Below are 21,835 nucleotides of genomic sequence, written 5' to 3'. Positions count from 1 at the left end.
ACTATACCCATCGAGTTTGGTATGATGTAAAAAATTTCAATCACACATCCTTTTCCGTTTTGGGGAAAAAGTGATTCAATTGTCAGGATAGTTGACCATACACCAAGTATAAAAATTTTGATTCAACTCGTAATTGTCTTCATTGCGAGGGCACATTTCCATGTTATATACTTGAAGCTTGTTACTTTCATCCCATTCCCAACCCATCGAGTTTGGTATGATGCTGTAAAAATTTTTAGTCACAAGTCCTTTTCCCTTTTGAGGACAGAGTGATTCAATCATTAAGATAGTTGACCATACACCAAGTGTATAACTTTTGATTCAACTCGTAGTTGTCTTCATTATGAGGCCACATTTCCTTGTCATATGCTTGAAACTTGTTACATTACTCCCATTCCACCTTTTCCTTGATATCGAACATAAAAAAATGGGACTTGTGACTGTTCAGTTCAACTTCAAAGTTCATTTCCTCAACACTCTGGCCATAAATGCTATCCATATTAGAGTTTGAAGCACCTTCTTCAAGATTGGGCTCATCAAACCATAGGGTCGTTTTTAGTCAAACCATAATAGCTACAAAGCGCCTCTTTGAATAAAAAAAACAGATCAACACCAACTTCATTAAGTAATCCCTTAGAATGGTCATCAACAACGAGAAGAAAGGTCTATATTTTTATTTTGTAACATGCATCCATCATAAGCACTTATTTGTCTTCATTTCTGTGACAATCACTTTCATTGTTAAATAAAAGAGGGTACTCAAAACATAGTTGTTCAACCTCAGCGGTATGTTCGGGATTCAAATCGGTAAAAGAGGCAACATCTTTATTATTACAGACTTGCTTCTTCTCCACACAATTTTAAACCAAGTATTTAAGTTGCTTGTCATAAATTAAATTTTAATAAGTGATTTACAAACAAAGGTTGTATTAGACAATCTCTCTTGTATTTAGTTGAAGCATTCATTTCTTTTCACCATTCCTTGGCAGATCAACTTGAAATGAGATACAAAACAGAAAATTGAGAAAGATTGTAATGCCATTCTCTAGTTACACACCCCTTCACATACATTTCATAAACCATTTATCTTTTTATAGACAGTTGAAAAATATTGAAAGTGTCCCTATCCGTCCCTGTCAAAAATAGGAATTTATGTGTATGTTTAGTAATATCAATTGATTCCTTTCCATCCATCATCGCCATCATAAGAATCTTTTACCATCTATAAGTGAAACTTTCACTCATGAAATTAATCACTTTTAAGCTTGTAATATAATGTGAATACTCCGCTTAATAGCTATATAGAGTATAAGGTGTACAATGGTGGAAATATAAACTATTTTTTTATGTTTATTAATTAGATTTCCACATTTAAGCTCTATCAAATTTATGGAGAGTTAAAATTAGTTTGTTCTCTGAAAAAAGATTATTGCATCTGTAACAAAATATTGTCTAAAACATTATCTAAATAGTTTAAATTGTAAACAATTGCACCTCTACTTATTTTGTTATATAAGTATGTCTAATACCATTTCCATCCTTGTTGTTGAAGATATGATGTAGTTATAGAAGGGGTGTGTTTTTTCATTGCAAGCACTATACCCATCGAGTTCGGTATGATGCTATAAAAAATTTCAGTCACAAGTCCTTTTCCCTTTTGGGGACATAGTGATTCAGTCATTAAAATACTTGACCATAAACCAAGTGTAAAACTTTTGATTCAACTCGTAATTGTGTTCATTGTGAGGGCACATTTCCTTGTCATATACTTGGAAACTATTATGTTTCTCCCATTCCCAACCCATCGAGTTTGGTATGATGTTGTAAAAAATTTCAGCCACAAGTACTTTCCGCTTTTGGGGAGAGAGTGATTCAGCCATTAGAATAGTTGACCATACACCAAGTGTACAACTTTTGATTCAACTCGTAGTTGTCTTCATTGTGAGGGCACATTTCCTTGTCATATACTTGAAACTTGTTATGTTTCTCCCATTCCACCCTTTCCTTCGTATTGAACATACAAAAAATGGAACTTGTGACTGTTTAGTTCAACTTCAGAGTTCATTTTCTCAACACTCTAGCAAGAAATACTACCCATATTAGAGTTTGATGCACCTTATTCAACACCAGGTTCATCAATGCTTATTTCCTTCCATATTAATTTTCATGAACATGTTGTAGCGAGATCACAACACCCCCATTTTAACTTATTATTTCACAATAATAATGGGGACCTTTTTTATAAAGTTTGGCTAAATCACCTTTTAATATTTTTATTTAGTTAAGTGTTTGACAATCTTGCGAGATTTATGTTTTCTCCGGATTTCTATTTTAATTGCTTCATTGCATTTGATTTTTCATTGGATTTTCATCGGTTCTCGTTTCATCTCATTTGGATGCATGGTTTTTATCGCCCAGGCTTAAAAATGTACATGTATATTATTTTAATTAATCGTAAATATTGATGTTTATTGATTTTTAAATTAATTTTTTAATGGTCCTACAAAACCTCCATAGCCTCCACAGTGGAGATTTCAAAACAATTAAGATTATTTGCTATTGGATTTTAGAAATGAATTAAAATTCAAACTTTTTAGAGCTCCCGAAATTCCAAAATTATTGAAGTGGTTGTAGTTTTTGGTGGTCTGAAATTATTAAAGTGATTGTAGTCTAAGGCGGGAAGGACCTCACCTCACCTCACCTCACCTCCTATCTTCCCTTTCTATTTTGGGATTCCAACTATCGTAACTCCTATTTAAAATAAGTTATGATGCTCTTAAGTCTCGATGGCTCCTAACCCCCGACGATATATTTCTTAGCACATTCAATTACCTTAGGACATTATTCCTCAGGACCTGGGAACTTCACCATTTTAAAACTTCTATTTTAAATTTCCTTCCGAAATCCTCCTCCTGAAAACATTCCCCGAAATCCCATCACTCCTCACCTCACCTCCCTCTTATGTTACATCGGTTCCACCTCATTTCGGGCCTCCCCGTTTCAGAGCTTTTAATTTTTGTAACTCCTATAAAACTGCTGAAATGAGACCTCTAAAATTCATACCCTGATGAATAATCGTCGATGGTTCCTAACCCCGATGATACATATCTGGGCATTACACCTCGGGACCCTTCCACCTCAGAACCTTTCCATTTCAGGCCTTCTCATTTCGGGGCTTCGATTTTGTAACTTAAATTTAAATCTTCCTCCAAATATTACTACACCAAAATTCCTCCTCGAAAATGTTCCACCTTCGATGCCTCCCACTTCATATTATAAAGTCTCCTGTTTACTCTCGGCTCATTCACGAGACCCAAAGCCACTTAATTTGTAATTAGTCTTTAATACATTTTAATTAAAATTAACTTAATTGTATATAATTTATTTAAAAATTGTAATCAATCAATTGTTAACTAATTTTAATGATATAGTTAATTAACAATTGTTAATTTAATTTAGATTAGAAATTTTAATTAAAATTGCTTAATTTTGGCCCAAACATACATTTTCCAGAATTTTGACAGTTTTTTTTATCTGGAGAGGCATATCTCAAGATTTACTTAGCCAAATGAAGCTCACAATAGTTCATTGGAAAGCTAATATTATGGAGAAAATTTGGAAATGATTAATATAGCAAATTCAATCATTTAATCACCCAAAATTTCAACAGAATACAAAGTGACGAATTTGCAACAACAATTAGTTTTTCAAATTTGATTTGGGAAAATTTCATTGGCTTGGGAAAAATATTGTCACTGATTCATTCTCCTTTATTAATTCAAAAGATAATTAGATCCATTAGAAGCAATCACATCTTAGATTTATTTTAATTTAGCAAGTTCATGAGAGTTGTTTTTCCAAATTTTCTAAATTTTAGTGTGCAATTTAATTTGATTTATTTCTAATTTTGATTGGTTTTTGGCAGGGGATATGTTGAATGGGATTAAGAAAAGAAAATTTGGAGCAATGAGAAGGGACCAACAGGGAAGAAGATTTAGGATTTATAGCAACAACTTCAACGAATCCTCATTTTTAGTTTTCGTTTTTTGTAATTAAATAACAATTTAGAGAATGAACAGGGGTTTTGTTGTAGTGGCTTCAACAACCCTCCAAAATTTTAGATCGCATGCAAATTTCGAAGCCTACCTTGGATCCTACGATCAATCATCCTTGGTCACTTATAGGTAAGCTAATGTTTTCAATCTCCCCTCCTTAATCTTAAGAGTTGCCCGTGTTCTCATCTTTATGCAGCATGTGTCATCTTGGGCAGAGGGATTGTTCTTTGTCATGCAAAGGGAATGTTGTTTCGCTTCAAGGGAAATCTTGTGCATAGGATTTGTTTTCATTACATAGATATGTTTCACACTCACCTCATGCACTCTTGTCACGAAGGTTGTTGCATCACACAAAGTATGTCTTATGCATTCCCGATGGTCTACGTTGTGTCACTAAATGCCCGTGTGCGATCACAGTCGAGTCCTATCAATATTTACATCTGTGTCGTTGATCTCACACTTAGCCATTGCTCAAACAACCTAACCTCATCCAGCTTCCCAGAACTGTGCACTTTTCTTCTGTAACCATCAAACTTCCTCCCTTGCCTACTGAAACCCCGCAATCCATAGAGACCCCAACCAACACTGCTCTCTAGAAATGAACAGAGCAGTCAGGAAGCTAGCACTGCTCTCCAGAAATGTGAAGAGCAGTCAGGCAATGTGCACTTCTCTCCATAAATGCGTAGAACATACCTCCACCCCGCAGCAGTGTCATGTGCCTCAAAACTACACAATGTTGCCCAAGTTGTCATGTGGGTCTTGCATGCAGATATTGCGCAGATGGGCCTCTCATTGCCTCATCCCGACAATGCTCACTTCTCGTTGAAACCGCATTGATCCATTGCTCAGTGACTATAGGAAAATGTGACATGTTGAGATCACTCCCAAGGAGTCGAGGAGAAGGACCAAGAGACCAAGTAATGGGAAAAGATCAGGACCGCATGCAAACTCTATCAGATGCATGATCATCTCAAGGGTGTGATCCCAAGGAGTCGAGGAGAAGGACCAAGTGACCAAGTAATGGGAAAAGATCAGGACCGCATGCAAACTCTATCAGATGCATGATCATCTCGAGGGTAAGTATGGTCAGTAAATAACACCTTTTATAGTGCACCTCTTAGTTGAGTTTTAGGATTTCTTTTCATTTTCAGATCATCCTGTCCTCAGTAACATGCATGTGCACAAACACAAAAATTCATTTCAAGTGTTTCCTGTACATGTCTTGCTTTCTTTTCTCTTGTTTGACTAGCTATTGTCTTCGACATGTTGATTGCTATGTCATGCTTGCAACCTTGTTTTGGTGATGTTGAAGGTTTGTGTTTGAGTTGTGTTTGCTATGTAAATATCTATCACACTCACACATGATGTTGTAAGCACTGTCCTCACAGTCGTCTGAATATCTATCAGAAGTGTCACACTTGTCGCTTTCACCATTAGATAGTCCTGCAGTCAGTCACACTGAACATATGTTGTCTTGTTGGTTCGAGATGTCTTGTCGTCAAGTCATGTTAAGTGTGTGTTTGCAAGGTCATATATACATGAGTTCACTCGCTTACACACTTAACCATTTTTGTAAAGATTTGTCGACTGGACCACCCTCCTTCAGCTGGACCTCCACTGAACTGCACTACACAGTCTCAGCGCTCAGTGACCAAGTACTGCTGCCCAGAATTACGTAGAGCTTGAGGCTGCCTCCCAATCATTCTACACTTGGCTGACTATCACCTAGAACAACGCAAAAGTTTCCCGAGAAGCCATTTCAATCTGCACTGCTCGCAAGAGAATCCATCAAGCCTCCTATTGGTCAACCAGAGAGTTTGACCAGGCAGTGACCTCGAGCTTCACTCCTCCCAAAATTTGCGTAGAAGCTGTCAGCATGCATGCCTCTTTTAACTGAAGAAATTGTGTAGACAAGAGGGACAGGCACCCACTTCTTTTCATTGCACTGTCTCTAAAAATTGTGCAGTTCTGTCAGTGAGTCTCCCTGTCAGCCAACTTGATGCTCCTCCTGAAAATTGCGTGGGCTGTCCACTAGCTTCCTGACAGCCTGCTCAACCAAGAAACTGCGCAGACATATTCAACATGACTGCCTCCTAGTTCTACGCAGTTTTGGCTAGCAGGCTCCCACAGCCTACTCCCACCCTCCCCTGAAAATCTGCGCAGTTTTCACTACCAGTGTCCTCTGCTGCCCACACTGGCTTCCCGGGAAAAATTGCGCAGTTCTGCCTCCAAGCTGAGCTAGATCCCGTAGAATATAACTATTGTTCCGGACTGCTCATCCCAGCCTCCCAGTGACCTCATCACAATTTTTCTTGACAATGCCCGAGAGCCCCACATCCCGGCCTGACATGTGCTCTGCACTCTTTCAGATCCTTGTCCTCTCTCTCGGTCACCTGCACCCGAAATCAAAAGATGATGCATCATGGTAGACTAGGAGATTTCTAGATTTGATGTCGTCTCATCATGAGTGATTGCAGATATAGGTACATGGATGATACATGGTGCAACAATGAATAGGATGAATAAGGAGTGCATGCCAGGAGACTTGTTCACGAACAGATGAACACACGGAGCGTACCAAGTAGCAAGCGAAGGAGATACATGCACATGCATGAACTATCAAGTGAACACTAAGACCATTGAAGATTTTGCATACTTTGTCATGTGGAGGTGAAGCTATGGTACACCACGGGCACACTCATCACTCAAAAACACAACAACTCGACATGAATGGCACAACCAACATGTGCATACTTGCAACGTCATGTCGAGTTGTGTCATGAGTTGCCTCAGCCACATCACTACTTTGGGTCATGACTAAGTAATCAATGTAATGTAACGTGCAAGTCCAAGAGATCCACGAATGAAGTCAAACAGTCATGCAAGTCAAACAACCATGAGGGAAGTCGAACAGTCACAAGCGTCAGTTTCACCCTTGGCTATATATACCCCTCATTTATACATGCAAAAGGCTTTCACCTTGGCTCCTCCCACATAGCCTTGAGAGTCGTAGTTTTTTCTCTGAGAAGCAAGCAGTGGCTCTAATGCCCTGCTATCGGGGTTAGTGATGTAATGGTTTACGAATGTGTCTTGGAAATTTCACTTAATTCATAAGCTTGTTAACAGGCCAACATGTTTTCACACATTATTGTATTCATTTGTAAGACTATTCTTTGGATGCTTGTAATGCATGTTGCTTTAACCTGTATTAAGATAGTGGAACTATTTCGGTTGTTCTAGTACATATGCTATCGGAAATGTGTTCTATCAGTTGTTAACGTTGTCTCGGCCATTTGGACTATTCTGCTAGACACTCGACAGATTCATTCTCGTAAACTTGTTATAATGACTGTCGCACTCGTGTGGACTATTTTGTTGGGTGTTGTACATGCTATCTATTCACCTTGTGTTTGTGACTGTCGCATCCGTGTGGAATACTCCGCTGAGAGTTGCGCATGTCTTATTGTGTTGTGTGTCTCTAACAGAGTTGGGACTATTCCCTTTCAATTTGAAACTCACTCTCACCCTCTCCCTATGCGGTGAAAGAACCTTGACATAAGTGACATTAAGAACTCACCAGGCATGCGAACCTCATTGTTCGAAGACAAAGTAAACCACTCTCATGTGCTGACAAGCAAGAGCTAAGGAAAATCTTTAAGATAATGGCAACCAGGCCATCATACCAGATGGGACTCCTACACCAAATGGTGTGAGGTCTAGTTGGGACTTCATACCGGGGAGATCCCTTGAATGTTGGCGGGTCCAACACCATCAACATTTCTGGTGCTAGAAGGAGGGCTAGATGACAAACTGAGTCCTCACAATCTGTTTTGAATCTTTGCATACTTATCATGAATAAACACATAATTTCTCTTTCGGAGTGTATGTCTTATGGGAATGACTTTGAAATCCGAAGAAGCTCTGGAATTTCTTGTCACAATACACATATGAAGGTGAAGGCGGAATGACCTAGCTTGAACACAAAATGGCCTTAGTAGTTATATAACAAGTATAAAATCCATGAAGATTACATGAGGTGCACGTTGTTCGCACACACGCTTCTAGGGCACCCGCTGCATTGGTGTGCCACGCTGCCTGAGAACTCTATTCACTCTCTCACTCAGTTGATCGAAGAGATATGCGAAGCTTTCCATCTTTTTGACCGCCAAGTTCTCAATAAAGAAATTTTGACATTACGAAAAACATCTAATGAATCCATTGAACAATTTCACACACACTTTTGTAATCTTGCATGTTGATTTCCTGAAGATGAAATTGGTTGGGAATTACTCAATGGAATATTTAAGTATCTTCTTTACATATCTGAAAATTTGAAATTCTTAGAATCATTCAAATATATCCCAGCAGACCTCGATGTTAGAGCTACTAAATCTAAGATGGACAAGGTCGTTGTCATAAGTGACTGTCCGTCCTCTTCTCATCAAACAACTTTAGCTCCGCAGTTCGAGGTGGGAGAAGGTGCATTCACATCTGTTGAACTGTCACATCCTCCAACCCCACCTACTCTCAATGTCTGCGCAGATTTGGCTTGCAAGCATGCTGGTTGTAAGGTGGATTCATTCTATCATCCTTCATCCCCACATTCCATTGATCCTCTGGATTGTATTGTCTTGTGTTCTTCCGTTCCAGACTCCACACTTGTTGTGAATGAGGATGAATTTGTCGATGGAGTTGGTGTTGTGCATCCAACCTACACTATCATTCATGATGAATGTGTGCGAGAATACGAAGAAGAACCTGCAATGAAGGATGACTCCCTTCCATTTGCGCCTCATTCGCTCCATCCTAACATCCCTTGTGATTCTGCCACTTTTGATTTCCCTAGGGAAAACTCATCCCCGGATGTATCTACATTCGATCATTCACAAGACACACTAGATGTCATCCTATCATTACATCGCGTAGAGGACACATCTTCCTCTGAAAATACATCCCTTCATCTGTGATTTTTTAAAACACATAGGGTGAACTTCCTTGTTTCTCATCAACCCCCCTGCATGATTCATCAAATCATGAGGATGCCGATGAACATCTCAAATTTTCTGATCGTGGTTGTCGTGATCTCTGTACTTCTTCATTTGATCATGATGTTGATCCACTCACTATTAATATTTATAAGCCAATGGTCTTCGATGATCTATATATTGACGAAGTGGAAACCCTGAAGGTTGTCGAGCCACTTCAGCCTGAGTTGATGGTTATGTCAAGCCCTCACTGTCCTGAGGTTAGTTCCACTTTTGATCAAAAAATTTGTGAAACACCCAAGGCTCCTCATCACTCATCTGTATGCATTGAAGATCAACCCAATGCACAAATTTCACTTCCTCCACTCGAATCACATGATCCCATCACTCATGCATTGGAGGAATCATACACAGGAAGCACACTTGCAAGGCATAAGTTGTCTCTCTTTCTCATGTCACAGTCAAGAGAGTGTGCATGCTTATCCTCTGCATGCAGTGTGTCACAACACTATGTTAAGTCCGCAAAATGTCTATCTTGTGCATTCGCTCTATTTTTTGTGTGTGGATGTTTTAGAACTCAGAGCGTGTTGGTCTTCGTTGATCAATCTCTCTTGTTCACTGGTTTACATGCATATTTTTCGTGCCTTCGCTAACACGGGACAACCAATGTGGCGGTGGTTGCATTGAAAATATCGCTTCACGTGAGTAGGTCCATGAATTGTTTAGCATAGGAGTAGGAGTAGTCTTTTCATCTTGCTTTGCTTTCTTTCTGGTTTGCATGTCTGTTTTCTTGCTTTCTTTGCTTACTTATTTTGATTTCTCTTTACTTCTAGTTTTTTTCTTTTTGTTTTCTTTACTTGCTTGCACCCGTAGGTTAGCCTCTTATGAAGTTGTGTTTGGCTCTCGAGACAAGCCGGGCGAATCTAAGAGGGCTTGTACAACTATCAACATCTGGTTATCTATTTTCCTCTCTCTTTATGAAGAGCTTGTTGTCTTCAGTCGATGATACACTGATGGAAAATACGTTTTGTTCAGAGTGAGTCTTGGTGAAAACACGACGCTTGCACTGTTAACTAGTACTGCCTACTCTATTCGGTCTTTTGGGTTAACCCTTGTCAACTCAATCAAGTAGAGTAATATGAGGGGGAAAACCTTAACAAGTATGCCATAGGTATATATAACACACTTGTCTGAAGGAACAACCTCTTCTGTTCTCAATAAGTTGGGATCCCTCTTCCGCCTCTGAAATAAATAAGTGCCTATGCACAGTGCTTCAAAAAAAATAAAAAATGAAAAATGGAAAAATGGAAAAAATGAATAAGGTGAAAGAAGGGAAAGGCTTCCTACACAGAGAGGTGATACAAGTAACTCCGTCGGGGTATTGACTAGGCTTGTTGGCAGCGAAGTGATGCTTGTGTTCCTGCACTCCGTCGGAGCACTGTGCAGGTCTACTGGCATTGGAGCAACACCATAGATGAAACTTAGACTTTGACAATTATATTACTTTTGCATCAATATACCCCTCATCCCTAATTGAAACAACTAAGTTGACTTGGCTTGGAATGTGTGTTGAACAATCAAGAGAATGATAGGGACTACATCTTTCACACAAGCTAGTGGGGAAGCCATCACAATCAAAGAATCAAAGAATACTTACACAAGGGTTAGATTGGTTATTCACGAAACAAGGTCAGAAAGCTAGAGTTCTATTAGTTTGTCGCCAATGTTGTAGCGGCTACAACCACCCTCCAAAATTTTAGCTCACATGCAAATTTCAGAGCCTATCTTGGATCCTGCAATCGATCACCCTTGGTCACTTATTGGCAAGATGATGATTTCAAGCTCCCCTCCTTGATCTTAAGAGTTGTTCGTGTTCTCATCTTTATGCAACATGTGTCATCTTGGGGAGAGGGATTATTGTTTGTCATGCAAAGGGAATGTTGTGTCGCTTCAAGGGAAATCTTGTGCGTAGGAGTTGTTTTCATTACATAGATATGTTTCAAACTCACCTCACGCACTCTTGTCATGAAGGTTGTTGCATCAAGAAAATTATGTCTTATGCATTCTGGATGGTCTATGTTGTGTCACTAAGTGTCTGTGTGTGATCACAGTCGAGTCCTATCAATGTTTAATTATGTTTCATTGATCTCACACTTAGCCATTTCTCGAACGACGTAGCCTCATCCAGCTTCCTAGAATTGTGCACTTTGCTTTTGCAACCATCAAACTTCCTCCCTTGCCTGCTGAAACCCTGCAGGCCGTAGAGACTCCAACCAACACTTCTCTCCAGAAATGCAAAGAGCAGTCAGGCAGCCAATACTGCTCTCCATAAATGCGAAGAGTAGTTAGGAAGCCCGCACTGCTCTCCAGAAATGCGCAGAGCAATCCTCCTAGGACCCCCACTCCGTAGCAGTGTCTTGAGCCTCAAAACTACACAGTTTTTCCCAAGTTGTCCTATTGGTCTTGCATGAAGATACTGCACAGATGAGCCTCCCATGGCCTCATCATGATAGTAGTCATTTCCCACTGAAACCACATTGATCCATTGCTCAATGACTACAGGAAAATGTGACATGTTGAGATAACTCCCAAGGAATCGAGGAGAAGGACCAAGACACCAAGTAATGGGAAAATACTAGGACCACATGAAAACTCCATCAGATGCATGATCATATTGAGGGTAAGTATGGTAAGTAAAGAACACCTTTTGAAGTGCACCTCTTAGTTGAGTTTGAAGGATTTCTTATCATTGTCATATCATTATGTCCTTAGTAACATGCATATGCGCAAACACAAAAAGTCATTTCATGTGTTTCCTCTACATGTATTGCTTTCTTTTTGCTTGTTTGACCAACTCCCATCTTCGGCATGTTGATTGCTATGTCATGCTTGTGACCTTGTTCTAGTGATGTTGAATATTTGTGGTTGAGTTGTGTTCACTATGTAAACATATATCGCACTCACACATGATGTTGTAAGCACTGTCGCGCAAGTGTCGTCATAGTCATTTGAAGGTCTATCCGAAGTGTCACACTTGTCACTTTCACCATTAGACAATCTTGCAGTTAGTCACACTGAGCATATGTTGTCTTGTTGGTTCGAGATGTCTTGTCGTCAAGTCATGTTGAGTGTGTGTTTGCAAGGTCATGTATACATGATTTCACTCGTTCACACACTTAACCATTTTTGCCGAAGATCTTTCGACTGGACCACCCTCCATCAACCGAACCTCTGCTACGCTGCACTGCACAGGCTCAACCCTTAGTGACCAAGTATTGCTGCCCAGAATTACGCAGATCTTGAGGCTGCCTCCCAAGCAGTCTGCACTGCGCAATCCTGGAATCGACTTGGCTAACTGTCACCCAGAACAACATAGAATTTTCCCAAGAAGCCATCTCAATAGGCGCTACCTGCAAACCAATCCATCAAGCCTCCCGCTGGTTAACCGAAGAGTTTGACCAGGTAGTGACCTTGGGATTCACTCTTGCCAAAAATGGCACATAAGCTATTAGCATGTCTACCTCCACTGAATGAAGAAATTGCGCAGAAAAGAGGGACATGCACCCATTTCCAGACACTGTCTCTGAAAATTGCGCAGTTCTATCAGTCAGTCTCCTTGTTAGCAGAACTGCTACTCCTCCTAGAAGTTTCGCATTTTTCCTAGACTGTTCTCCAGCTGCTCGAAACCCCACTCAGCTCGGAAACTTTGTAAAAATGTTCAACATGACTGCCTCCCAGTTCTACGCAGTTTTGGCCAACAAGCCACCCAGCCTGCTCCTAGCCTCCCCTGAAAATATGCGCAGTTTTCACTGCCAATGTCCTATGTGGCCCGCACTGCCTTCCCGGAAAAAAATTGCGTAGTTCTTCCTCCTAGCTGAGCCAGATCCTGTAGAATGTCACTGCTATTCAGGACAATCCCTCTTATGATGATCCTTACCACATATCCAACACTGCAATGGTTCCCTACCACCACCTCTAGCTTGCTACTCTCCATGTCCCTTCTTAGTCCTATTGAATATCTTGTAAGGAACTGAATTTTCTTTCTCACTTACATCTTGAGGTCTTCCTCTCTTTGGTAGCCATTTTCCTTTAGCTTTCTAATTTCTTTTCAAGTCATGCTTAGGCTCAACTTTGCACTTCAAATGCTCATAACAATATTTCAACTTTCAGATGGCCTGCTCCAATGACCTAGGCTCATCAAACTCAATTTGGTCTCTGTATGATATTGGTAGTCCACCGATGAATCTTCGAACCTTGGCCTTCTTCTCCTTGAGGTAAGGCACACATCTCAACAGCTCCAAAAATCTGCTAGTATACTCCTCATCTGTCATAGAACCCATCTGCAACTCATAAAACTCCTTAGCTCTATCATCATAGTACCTCTTCGACAAGTACTTATTCTTGAAGAGCCTTTCAAACACATGCCAAGTCAAATCTTCCTCATGTATACCTTTGACATTCTTCACGTCTTCCCACCAAATATATGCTTTACCTTTAAGACTGAAAGTGACTATCCTTGCTTTGATGTTTTTTGAATAATAATGTAATCAGAAGAATTTATTCATACCAAGAAACCACGCCTCTGCATCCTGTGATTTCTTCATCTCTCCATTAAAGGTAGGTGGATTTTCCTTCTTAAACTCATCTGGCAAGTATCCCCTATCACTCCTCCTATAAGGATTATAATGATGACAATCATGATGCCTGTCAGAACCATAACTAGAATAGTACATGTGCCTATCACCTCTCCTGTTCGGAGTGTCCAACAACCTACCATCTCTTACCGTGTCAGATCTATATGACCTATGACCCCCATGCGATCGACTACCATATGCCCCATTAGTTATGTCCTCCTGTCCACGGTTGATCTGAAGTGGCCCTTGTCGTTTGAGTTCTGACAAACTCTGAAGTAGTATCATATTAACCTTTGTTTGTTTCTCTTGTGCCTGCATGATTTTGTCATTCTCTGCTTTGAAACTCCTCATTTCTTCCTTTAGGCTTCTCAATGTGTCTGCCAAATTAGAAGAGTGCCCCTCACTACACTTTCCATCTTATTCATAGGGAGATTCTATGTAGTCTACCACCTTACTAGCCATTTGATCTCTTTCCTAGAAGGTATACTATATCAACTAAACCAAATCACAATAAACCAAACAATGTAAACTTTGAAACGGGAACTGATATTGTTACCCGTTTTGTAGAGATAGCAAAAAAGTGACCCGATTTTGAAAAGGGGTGATGCAGAACACACATGTTTTTTTTAGAGCATAGTTTTTGGCACTATAAATTTTTTTATGTACATTGCGTTTTAGAATGGTAGTGATTTTGATGTTGATTTAAAAAAGTGGTAATTCTACACCATGCTCTTTTTTTAAGAGGTTTTTTTTTTACTTTTAATTTTATAATGTATGAAATGTAAATAATTATTTTGTAAATTTAATAACTTTGGAAGTGGTCTTCTTCTTCATATTTTCTTGTTTTTATTTTTATTTTTATTTTTTTTGTAGTGAGGTTTTTATTGTTTTGCATATTTATAGAAGGTCGATATTTTGCATTTTTGATATTCTACATATTTATATATCATTAATTAAATTTTCAATCCACATGAAATAATTGTCTCTAAAAAACATATATAAAAATATATATAAAAAAGACAAAAATGAAAATAAAAAATGTTAAAAAAAATTATCTCATAAACCATAAAAGAATTTGGGGAAAAAAAAGAAAAAAGAAAAAAGAAAAAGAAAAAAGAAGAAAGAAGAAAGAAAAGAAAAGAAAAGAATAATTAATGTATATATATATATAGAGAGAGATATATAATTTAAAAAAAAATTAGTAAAATTAATATTAAAAAAACAAAAAATTAACTCAAAAAACAAAAAACAAAAAAAACCAAAAAAATATGAAAATTATTTAAAAAAAAACCAAAAAAAATTTAAAATATCAAAAAAACCAAAAAAATTTTAACATTAAATTAATTTTTTTAAACAATTTTTTTTACTAAAAAAAAAATTATTATTAACCTTTTTTTAAAACAATTTTTTTTTCTTATTTAAAAAAAAAATCATTAAAAAAGTTTTAATTTTTTTTTAAACTAATTAAAATTTTTAATTTTAAATTTAAAAATTTAAAAAAATTATTTAAAATTTAAAAATTTAAAAATGTAAAATTCTTTTTACAGTTTTTTTTTAAACATTTTTTTTAACTATAAATTTTAAAATATATTTAAAAAAATTATACATTTAAAAATTTTTAATGTAAAATCTTAAAATATATAATTATTATTTAAAAAAAATTAAACATGGGAAATTTTGTAATTCTCAATTTAAAAATTTATATTTATTATTAAAAAAAAAATGTGCTTTTCCCGCCACAACTGTGATCACACCAAAACCGGTGCTCCGATCACAACCGAACCGAACTTGGAATGCCATCCAAAATCCATTACTATCCTTGAGGAATTTTCTATCTCATTGTCTCTCAGGCTTTACCACAATCCAATCCCAGATCACTAGGCCTTAAACCGGGAACAATATCTCAGGCTTTACCACAATCCAAACCCGGATCACTAGGCCTTAAACTGAGACTCCTCCCTTAGGCTTTACCGTGTATTCTGCCAAAATCAATCACTGGATTCCTAGGCCTCTGGGAATGAAACTTGAGACCACCTCTGCCCCAAATTCCGAAATCCATTCGACAAACCAAAGCTCAAAAACAAAAATAAACATCCCCACACCAGGGCATCCGGAAAAAGGAAAAGTTAGGCTAAAAACCACTGTCATAACACGGTAAAACCATGCCACAAACAGCAAGAGAAGCATACACCAACATGCAAACCCATGCATGTCCAAACCAATTAGGAAATCACACATGAAAAAGGTTACCTACAAGTATTCCTGTTGAAGCTGCTTGATCCTACTTTTCCTTCCTTGATAATTTTCTTGCTTTTCCTTCCTTGATCCAAAACTAGAGTGCTCCAAGAAAACTCTAAGTGACCAAGAGTGAGAGTGAGAGAGAGAATAATGAGAAAGATCCAAACTTGAACTAACAAAAGGTTACAAACTGATCCTCGGAAGCCTTTTTATCAATTAGGTGTCTATTTTCTTCATTTTCCATTATTTTCCTTCATTTTCCTCCTCACATGCAACCTGTGACCTTTCACCTTACTTTTCTCCTAATTTCCTTTATTTTCATAAATAAATGTGCCAAAAATGTGTTTTTTCCTTTTAATACCTTTGCCTTAGCTTTTACCAAATTTCCTTAGCCAAAACACATATCCAATGATGCCTACTAGGATATCTTTGCCCAAAATTCAACTTGGAATAAGTGTCCCTTAACTATGGTATTATTTTGCCTTTATTAACTTTTATTACATGAACTTTTCACCAGGGTTGTTACAGGATAATTAGCACAACTGTCTAAGTTGTGGTTGGTGAACATGGATAGGTATCCACAACTACTAATTGCTGAACATTTCATAAGAACATCTAGGAGAGGAGAATAGTTAGACATTCCACTTTTCACTCATATGATAAGTGGTTATCATAGTAAATATAGATAAATGTAAAAGCATAATCAACATCTTTGGTTCTTGGTTATAAGATCAAAAAATTGATTAAATTAATTTGTAAATCTTCAATAGAAGACATTTATCAACGTAATTACAATTATTTGAAATAGAAAAAGTAGCTTGACACAAATTTAAAAGGTAAATATCTTAACTAAAAATAATATTATAAATATTGTTTGAAAAAAAAATAAATTTAAGGATGGAGATTTTCATATTTTTTTTTTATTTTTTTTTTTGTGTAAGGTGAATTTTATTTCATTAAAACAAGATTTTACATAAAAAAAATTCTATCGCTCATTCTGGTCTCTCCCTAGGAACACCCTAACATACCCAAAACTAGACCCTACATAGGGTCAAAAGGGACATACATAACATAACATAACTAAACAAAGACAATATTCTACTATAATGATGATCTTTGCCATCTATGATCACTATCATTAATAAAAGAAACAACATAAAGCAAAGCCATGACATGTTCAAGATATTGGCTCAAAGTTCGAACTTGATATCATTAGAGGTATCCCCAAGTGTTATTCAATACAAACCAATTGATGGTCCATGTTGTCCAATTTGTCGTCATTATACTCTAGATGCCTATGAATATGGTCCAGGGCTTATAACATATTCTGCCTCAAGTCTCAACCATCCACTAACACTCTTCCCAACAAGAATTCATTGTCTAGTAAAGATTGATGGTATGCATGTATTGGCTCAACCAAATCCTTGTTTGGCGAGTGTCATGGATCCATGCTTCCTATTTTGTGCTCACCTCCACATATGATAGTGTGGATTTCTAAGACATTTCCTCCCTTTCTCCTAGAGTAATTTCTTCTTGTACTTGCATGGGGATTTTGTCCCAATACCATGATGTAGAGCTGACATCCTTATTATGTCAGCATGTATTCCCTCATTGAGATCTTGCTTCATAGTATGTTAATCCTTTGCGTGCCTATGTCTTGTCTCTTATCTTGTTGATGTTTCATTTACTGCCCTAAGAGAGGGATAAGAAGGTGAAACATGAGAACCATTTTGCAGTGTCTAGTAAGTGAGCCTAACAAGAAATGGTCCATGATAAAGAAGACACCAGGAAAACCAAGCTGACACACACTCTGAGGAATAGGAGAATGAAACCTCTTATAACCCATCCCTGAGAAAATACTTATGTTGAAATGCATAGGGTTGTGCTTAACCCAAACTTCACCATTGGTGAATTGGGGCCAAGATAACCCAGAACAATCTCACAATGCCACAAAAAACCCCCCACTTAAGACCCTTTCTCTCCAATCCAAACTTATTAATTGGGAAGGCAATTTAATACCTAAGGTATGTAGGTCCAATGCCATGACTTGGAAATGGTTCCTAAATTTATACATAAACCTTCCATTGATAAACATCCATCAACTTTGAGTTTCCTTAGGTAAAATTTCTCCAAATAACCTTGTGACTCCCACTTCCTATTTTGAGTCCCACTAATGCACAAGGAAACAACACTCTAGGGGAGCACACTACCCAATTATATCATAGGGCCACCGAGAAAAGGAGGTGGTTTTAGAATAGAGGTATGGAGAGGCAAACTAAACTCAAAATCTACTCGTGAGTACCAAATATCAGGGAAACTATTACCTGGGTGATGTGACCTGAGACAGACCAAAACCTCCTTGCTTTCTTGTTTTCCAGGTCAAGTTTGCTTCAAGGTGAGTTCCACACCACCTCCCCCAACCACTTGAGCTCTGAACTTGAAGAATACACCTCTTATCTTCCGCCTCCCACTTCTATCACACTCTATTTGTGCTTTGTCCACTAACTGTGAGGCAACATATCCCCTACTATAAAATGTTATGGCTTCTACCCTTTTGCACCTTAATGCTAACTTATTATCCTAGGCAGGTAAAATAATGGACCATGCAGTACTCTACACTCCTTGAATTCCATAAGTACTGACCTGCTAAATCATGTTTCTACCCTCCTCACATCATTTGGCCCTTCAGTCTCATCCATCTGGCCTGTATGCGACTAGCGTTTGGCCCTGCACTTTGATTTTGCTGACAAGTTGAACCCAATGCACAATATTGTACCCAAAACCAAAATTTCCATCACCGTTAATGATCCTTTGGCGAACTCCATCTTCGAGTTTCTCCTAGACACGATCCCATCCTCCACATTCGTACCTTCTCGACTCATTTGTCACGCGATTAAGGATAGTGCTTCATGTTATAGACTTGTTAGCTGTAGGGGACATGTTACCAAGGGTTGTGGCAACCCCCCCCCTTGTACTCCTCTGGTCATCTTGTCGAGGGGTGGATATTTTCATAGTTTTGAAACTAGTATATTTGAGTGTGGAGATTTCTATATTTAATATGTATTTTAGATTAAACTATATATCCAGGTTTGAAATTATAATATAAAATACTGTTTAATAAAAAGTACATTAGAATGTAGAGATTTCTATAGTTAAATATAATGTATATTTAAATTTATGCATCTAATGTTAAAAATCATTTCTTAAAAAGAAAAATTTAATTAGAAAATTTAGTTTATAAATAAGTAGACTTTGAAAATATATATAGATTTAAAAGATGATATGGTTATATTTGAAATCACATATAGGTTAATTAAAACTATTAATAAATTATATAAATGGTTTAATTGAAAATAAATTTGTTAGACATTTTTTTCATATTATATTTAAATTTTAAAAATGATACAATTAGATTTAAAATGACATAAAATATTAGTAAATTATATAAATATTGTTTAACTGAAAATAAGTTTGTTTAAAAGATTATTTATAGCCTCAAGTTATATAGATTATATTTAGATTTTCTTTGTAAATTGTTGCAATTTGAATTCATATTCAAAAGAAAGATTACATCACTGACATTTTTCAGATTCGATAGGGAAACAAACTAACTCAACATATCAGTATCACCCATACCCAATAGAGCAATATCCCCAAATACATAAACAATAGAGCCAAAATATGTTCCTATGTTCAACAAAGATTAAAAATTTAGGGAATTACCATCCATTTATAACATCAAACCATGAGCCATACTATAAATATGACCAAATAAAGTGCACATAATCAACCATAAGCATTCATAAGGCGCATAAGAAACCACAAGGCACACAAAACCGTCTATAAGCATTTCGTAAAAAACCAGCAGGCGCACAAAACCATCCATAAGCATTCATAAAATACCAGCAGGCGCACAAAACCATCCATAAGTATCCATAAGTCACACAAAAGCATAAGGTGCACTATACCATACGAAAATACTGCGTTATTGAAAAACCTAGGAATTGCAACAATTTCATTACCAAGAGTAAACGTTAAATGGTAACCACCTCCAAGAAAAAAGCACTATGTATGAACCAATTTCCCACTCTATGAAACTATTCAAATATTTGGTAAACCATAATCTTCCCAAAAAATCCTAGCATAATACATGAATGAGGATGGAAAGAAGAGGCACAGTCACATCAAATAAAATTGAAATCGTTTCTCCAGGAAGAACTACAAAACCCATTTTGCCACAGGACATGAAAAAAATACTTACATCAACATACCACTAATACCCTTGACCACATATCCCTAAACCTGAGTGGCTATACAAAAACCAAAGATAAAGGCTTAAGGCCCTCCAAAGAAACTACAAAACAATATTCATAACCACTTCCCTATGATATCCAAAAGAAGTGCGGCATGATAGCGAACAAAAAGTGTTATAACCATAGAATTTAGAATGAAAGTAAGATGTAAACCACCTTTAAGAATCCAGACGTGAAGGACACATACAAAATTTGATAATAAAAATACTTGAGACCACCATTTCTAGTCGTGATCAGAGGAAATGAGAGCAGGTGTTTGGGCACTATCACTAGGAGGCTTTGTGAGGTCAGTAGAGGTGGAGTCACTCACAAGGAAGCTTTCTACACAATCCAAGTGAGAGTTCACATTGTCCAAATAGAGTCTTTGGTTACCAAGCATATGTTTGATGTCCTCCAAAGAGGAGAAAACATTATAGTTCTCCACTTTTTGTCCTTAAAAATAAGGCGCAATAAAGTCGCCATTTGTTGATGATGAGCCAAAGAATTCATAAAATGGAGCCACCTTTTCCTAAATCTAGCAAGGTTAGGAACCCATTTCATATCCTCCCCCACCAACTCAGAATAAGAGTTATATTTCATTCCCCTACCTCTTTCATCTCCATCAACAAGATTTCCTTCCTCACTTCTAGAGGTATGACATCAAAAAGGGTAGCGATAGTGTCACAGGCAAAAGGACGAGCTGTTTTGTGCCTGATGTTACCTCCACCACCCCTTATACAACTCATTCACTACCTAGGAGGTATGAGGAAAGCTACAAATGAACATTAAGGACAAATACAAGTAGAACTTCTACCAATAAAACTAGAAAGTGGACGAGACACAGAGCCTTGAACCCCAAATATGATGACAACTAGATCATCGCCTACAAATTTAATATTTAAAATAATTTTTCCTAAGTTATTTATATTTATATATATGTCTATTATATATATCATCAATGTTATACATATCACATTAAAAAATTAACTTAAAAAATAATAATTATAAAACATATTATTAGGGTTTAATAAAATTAAAAAAAGTATATTTCTATATATAAAGATGTGAAATTTATATAAATACATATAATATTATCAAGAACTAGTACATATCCATATTAACTCTAGATTTATCAAGCGTTGAGAGGAATCTAATCTCTCTAGGTGAAAACCTTTTGTCAAGTTTTGCACTCAAAAAGAGATTTTCATCTTGAGATATTTGATCCCTCTTGACACTTGGTAGACCCAAAGTCAAGATGGATCTGTGTTGAGTCTCCTCGTGAGACAACCAAGTGTTTGGCACAATGGGATGTTATCCCCTCGAGATGGTTTCAAATCCCGTAGAGGGGGCATATTTGGTTCGTTGTGACAAGGCTTAAGGAGTAGGCTCCTCCACCCTTGTGGAGTTTCAGATCTTGCTAAGTCCACTAGTTTTGATCTTGAGCCTCACCCAAATTACTGCATCGAGTTATTGGCTCACCATTGTAAAAAAATGGATCTATGTTGGTTATAAAAACAACTAATATATGAGTTAAACATATATAAATTTTAAAAAAATGCAACAAGAATCTTAACCATGGAGATTCACCGCAACTTTACCATGGATATTCTTAACTTGTAAATAGACTTTAT

The sequence above is a fragment of the Pinus tabuliformis genome, chromosome 2_2, assembly GCF_031772625.1.
Source record: "Pinus tabuliformis cultivar Carrire ecotype Pingquan chromosome 2_2, CPIR1, whole genome shotgun sequence".
NCBI classification, from domain to species: domain Eukaryota; kingdom Viridiplantae; phylum Streptophyta; class Pinopsida; order Pinales; family Pinaceae; genus Pinus; species Pinus tabuliformis.
Note: the sequence above shows the minus strand (reverse complement) of the source record.